The sequence below is a fragment of the Phoenix dactylifera genome, unplaced genomic scaffold (assembly GCF_009389715.1).
Source record: "Phoenix dactylifera cultivar Barhee BC4 unplaced genomic scaffold, palm_55x_up_171113_PBpolish2nd_filt_p 001849F, whole genome shotgun sequence".
NCBI classification, from domain to species: Eukaryota; Viridiplantae; Streptophyta; class Magnoliopsida; order Arecales; family Arecaceae; genus Phoenix; species Phoenix dactylifera.
Genome location: NW_024069140.1, coordinates 51,312 through 56,250, shown reverse-complemented (window position 1 = coordinate 56,250; position 4,939 = coordinate 51,312). Strand labels below are relative to the sequence as shown.

Sequence of the window (4,939 nt, the reverse complement as noted above, 5' to 3'; positions counted from 1 at the left end):
CTTGTTCTTTATGCGAAGTTGAAGATGATGCATTGCTACCGCCCATAGACTTGAGGGTTTGGTTGTGGTTGAGCTGGTAGCTTACCCTTCTCTTGAGCACTTAAAGCAGTGGTCAGCGTTGTCAGTTGATTTCTTAATTCATCATTGATTTTAGCTTGACCTTGCATGAAAGATTGCAAAGTTTCTTCAAGACTGGGTTTTTGAGGGGGTGCGTGTGCATAATGAGGTTGCGGAGGTGGAGGATTGCGGTTATATACTTGTTGAGGTTGGTCATTCCTCCACCTGAAATTTGGATGGTTCTTCCATCCAGGGTTGTAAGTACCCAAAAAGGATTATTAAAAGATTTTTGATAGGAATTCATAACATTGGCCTGATCATGCAAGACTTCCTTGAATGCGGGTATTATGGGGCAAACAGTGGTGAGATGGCCAGGCATCTCGCAAATCCTACAACACTCGCTGTTATGTTCTACGGTCTTGACGGGTTCAATCCTTCTAAGTTCAATTTCCTCTACCTTCCTAGTAAGGGCTGCCATTTTAGCCTGAATATCATCCTGAGTACTAAGGTTGTAAAGGCTCCCGTGTCCAATGCTAGTAGGCTTAGGCAAAGGTTTATTTACTCTATCCCCTGTATCCCATAATTGTGCAGTCTCTGCGAGAGAGTCTAAATAGTTCCATGCCTCATCGGGTTGCTTTTCCAAAAATAGACCATTGCACATAGTCTCTATAAATTGTTTTAACTGTGGAGACAACCCTTCGTAAAAGAAACTAATGGTTCTCCATGTTTCAAACCCATGATGAGGACAAGAGAGAAGCAAATCTTTAAATCTCTCCCAGCATTCATAAAATGTTTCATGATCTTTTTGTTGGAAATTACTAATGTGCCTTTTCAAAAAGTTAGTCCTTTGTGCGGAAAAGAATTTTTTCAAGAATTCTCTTTGCATATCATGCCATGTTCCTAGCGATCTAGGTCTCAAGGAGTTCAACCATGTTTTGGCTTTATCCTTTAAGAAAAAAGGAAACAAGGTCAATTTAAGGACATCTTCCGATACATTTGGCACTCTAAATGTGATGCTAATTTCCTCAAAATCCTTAAGGTGAAGATAAGGGTTCTCGGATTCCATTCCATGATACTTTGGCAGCAATTGAATTACTCCTGGTTTGATTTCAAAGTGTCCTACGTTTTCAGGAATAATCATGCATGAAGGTTGACTAGTCCTAGTGGGGTGTAAGTATTGTCGAAATGTCATAACTGGGGGTCTACCTTCATCACCATGGTGACTTCTACATCATCATCAGCCATCTCACTAGATCTGAGATTTTGCGAAAGAGTTTTAATAATATGATCTAAGGAATTGTCAAAAGTTTTTCGATTCAAACGCCCAGTGTTGTCCCTATTCTAACCTAGCATACAAAGTTTAATTAAATTTTTTTATGTTTTTTTTTAAAAATAAATATAAATATAAGTAGCAACTAAAGATACCCTAAAACGACACCCTAAAACAAAAATCTATTCACAATCAAACATGCAACAAAACATTACACGTCAATTTCTAATATTTTTCTTAAATTTCTAGACAGCTCCTAACTGGTTTGAAGAGGGCACCTAAGCCTCCAATCCGGTCTAATGAACCGAGTTGACCAGGTAAACTCTCAGGTAAGTGGAGGGGTCACGATGCGTTCGCAAAGGTCCCACTTAAAACCCACTTGCCTCGAATAGATGAACTGTCTCCCTTATAGGGACAAAGCTTGCCTAGACATCAACTAAGCCACAGAGCGAAATTGGTGTAACTTTTGGTGGTCTTCGTCCTATTGAGCTCGAATGTCCTTAGGAGCTAATGTCTAGTTGATTTTAGTTAAGCTTAGGATATTTATGCAATGGGATGATTTTTGGGCTAAGGACGAGTGATGAAATCCCGACCTTATCTTTTTAAATGGGTTCAGCCCTTAGAATATTTTATGCTGATGCCTTATACTATATGCAACAATCAAGAGATTTTTTTTTTTAATGTTTTATGACATGACATTAAATTTCATTGAATAGGTGATCAGGCAAATTATTTATTTTTTTTAAATTTTATGAGTTGAAGTTTGAAATTTGAATTCTGAAATTTGAAATTTGAAATTTTAGGTTTTTCCTCTTTTTTTTTTGAATAATCCCCCTTGATCTTTTCTTAAAGTTTTTTTCTAAAATTTTCAATTAGCAACAAGGGTTAATAAGATATGATAACAATAAAATTCTGATTCTAAAAAAATTAAATGCAGAAAATTAAAAACAGAAAGCAGCAAGGTTTCGTATTAATCTAATGGTCTTAAAAGTTTCAGAATGTCAATCCGACCGTTCCGATGAAAGAAACACAGGTCCTGCACTTGACGACCAAATTTGAGTTCAATCAGACGGTTAATTACTTTGATATCAGAGTTTGATGCAGACTGTGCAGGGAATAAAAAAACAACAGTAAAATTTTTTTTTTTTTTTGTTTTCGAAAGAAAAAGACTAACTACTAAAGTACTAATTAAATCTAAAATTATACTAATAAATCAGCCGTTCCCCGGCAATGGTGCCAAAAACTTGACGTGCTCGCAAAAATGCTTTCGCGAAACTAATCTCCCAAGTGCAGGAGAATCGCATAAGTAGTAAATTCTCGGAAGTCCGAGATCGAATCCTCAAGAAACGAAATATATATGAAATTATTTAATATAATTTTAGATTAATTTATTCAATAAATTTGTGGATAAAGATGATGTTTTGCAAATAGAAAATAAATCAGTAAATGGAGAATCGAAATTTGGATAGATTAAGATGGTGTAGGGATCTGGAATCCTCTTCGATGATATTATTTTCAACAATTAAATTCTGCGATTCTTGATTAAGGATCAATCAGATAGATTAGTTCTAATCATGGAGTATATAGTTTAAAAACATGAATTCAAGATCTAAGTATTCATCATGCCGATTACGTCTACGACAAATCAAACATCGAAACAATCCATGAATCAAGAAATATAAACCATAAAAGATCTATCGCATCGGTAAGCATGCAAGAATCAAAAAAACATATTAACAGATGTGAATCAAAGAGATCAATCGTTCAGAATTTACTTGAAAGAAAATAGAACATCAAAGGTTCCTCCATCACCCTTCATAAGATATCAGCCCTCCAATAAAATATAAGCCTTTCCCTCTCTTTTTCTTTTCTTTTCGGAAGAACAGGGCATCCCCTGTTTCTTCCTTCTTTTTTTTTTCTTCCAATAGCCGGCTAAGGCCTCTGTTTCTTCTTCTTCTCTATTTTTTTGAATGGGAGAGATCCCCCCCTTTGCCAGCCGAGCCAGATATATCCAGCTCCCTCCCTTCCCTTCTCGCACGAGATGAAGATGAGTGGACCAGATGGATTTTTGGGGCGTTGATCGCGGGATGAGGCGGTCATCCGGGATGCAGATGCTGGCTGGCCGCAAGATACCCGGACGCAGGATCCTGCGAGGATGCTGGAATGGAAATCTGATCGCGAACGGACGGAGGATGAAGTGCGGACGGCTGGGAGCTGATGTGGCTGGAACTTGGGAGAAGCTGGATGCGGGAGATTCGGATGGACGCGTGGACTGCGAGGAAGATGCTGAAGGAAGCTTGGACTGATCACGAGTTGATGAGCTGCATGCGGACGTTGGGAGCTTTGCGGATGAGGCGGAATCTGGGATGCTGGGAAAAGGCTGGAAACACGGACGAGATTAAGGCTTGGACGCGCTGTGAACTGGGACGCGTGGATGGATGAAATGCTCGGGAGACTGCTGTGAACTGGGACTCCGATGACTGGATCGAAGGATGGGGCGCACGAGAGAAACACCTGATCGCAGGTTCCAAGAGCTGGGAGAAAGGCTGATCGCGGCATGACTCGATCATGGATCCTGAGACGCGGACGGGTCTTGAGAGGGCTAATGTGGCTCACGGACGCGGCAAGGATGCTGAGGTGCTTACGAACGGCTGAATCTGGGCTCTGTTCTGCAGCTGGAAAGAGATAAATTTATATAATAATAAAAATTATAATAAGTGCTAAGGATAAAATATTTAATCATGTAAATGTTAACAACTATTATTTATCATTATTTTTCTAGCATTAGGCTAAGTTAATTGGTACTTAGATCGCACTTTTGTGCTCTCATCATCCGGCGTACGTCAAACGTTTGAAGACAGACAAATTTGAACCCAAGTCTGACAAATGTTTCTTTGTCGATTATCCTAAAGAAACTAAAGGATATGATTTCTACCTTGCTGAAGAACAAAAGTTGTTCGTAAGCAATAGAGCTGTTTTCTTAGAGAAAGAATTCCTTAGTGAAGGAACTAATAGCTCTAATATTGAACTTAGGGAAGTTTAACATGTAGAAGATCCGACACCATCCACTGAACCAATTGAGTCGGATTTGATTAGATCAAATCCAGAACCCATCTTAAATGCACCATTAAGGCGATCAGGTAGAGTACCACGTCAGCCGGACGGATACTATGGCTTCTTGGTCTGGGATGGGGATCCTATCGAACTTGATGAAAATGATGAGGATCCGATCACCTACATGGATACAATGTAGAGGTATGACTTTGATGCATGGTTTGGAGCCATGCAATCCGAAATGGAATCCATGAAGGTCAATGATGTATGGACATTAGTTGACCCATCCGAAGGGTTTAAACCCATTGGGTATAAATGGATTTTCAAAAGGAAACGGGGCGCAGACGGAAAGGTAGAAACCTATAAAGCCCGTTTGGTTGCCAAAGGATATCGTCAGCATTATGGTATTGACTATGACGAGACGTTTTCTCCTGTGGCAATGCTCAAATCCATTCGGATTATGCTTGCGATAGCAGCACACTTAGATTATGAAATCTGGCAAATGGATGTAAAGACCGCTTTTCTAAATTGAGATTTAGAAGAGGAGGTGTATATGAT

General features: G+C 39.3%; 1 pseudogene; it reads left to right on the top strand.

Annotated features, from left to right (window-relative positions):
* The first annotated feature begins 788 nt into the window (after nt 1-788).
* Nucleotides 789-886, top strand: LOC120109134 (annotated as a pseudogene).
* The last annotated feature ends 4,053 nt before the right edge of the window (nt 887-4,939 follow it).